We start from the raw sequence: 772 nt of genomic DNA, 5'->3' as shown, positions 1-772 counted from the left end.
TAAAAAAAAAGAATTATTATGAATTACTAAATACCAAAGAAGGTCAATTAGAGCATGTCATATCTATATTTAATCTACGGATCGCAAACAATATATAGTCAAGGAGCAGTATTTTACGTAGTGCTCTGTTCTGTAATTTTTAAACGGCAAGCACTGTGCTTTGCTTCATCACTCCCATTCTCAAACAAAGCAAGCAAGACAATGAACTTCCCCAGACTTATAGGTTTCTGACATATTACTCCCTCAAATCCCTAGATTTGGAAAAGATTCATTTATGATCCCCTTCTCTGTTTCTCTGTTTACGAATTAATTTCTAGCCAGTCTATTCTGCCTGCCACTCCCACTAGTTCATTTGGTTTGAGCTGGATTCAAATAGCAGGATTACTCCTTGTGATGGTGAATTTTTTTGTCAACTTGACTAGGTTAAAGAATCCCAGATAGCTACTAAAACATTAGTTCCTGGTCTGACTGTGAGGGTACTTTCACAAGAGATTATCGTATCAATCAATAGTGTAAGTAGAAAAGACTGGCCTCATCAGTGTATGTGGGCATCATCCAATATTTTGAGAGTCCGAATAGAAGAAAAATAAGACAGAGAGGGAAGGAGAATTTGTGCTTACATCCTGAACTGAAACATCCATGCCCTTTGGTACTCAGGTAATAGGACCCCTGGTTCTGAGACCTTTGGCTTCTGGAAACTACTCTGGGGTATGGTGGGACCTCTTGGTCTCCATAACAATATGAGTCAACTTTTATAGCAAATCCTCTGTTA

This window comes from Microtus ochrogaster, chromosome X, assembly GCF_000317375.1.
Source record: "Microtus ochrogaster isolate Prairie Vole_2 chromosome X, MicOch1.0, whole genome shotgun sequence".
Lineage (NCBI taxonomy): Eukaryota > Metazoa > Chordata > Mammalia > Rodentia > Cricetidae > Microtus > Microtus ochrogaster.
This window is presented reverse-complemented; position numbering follows the sequence as displayed.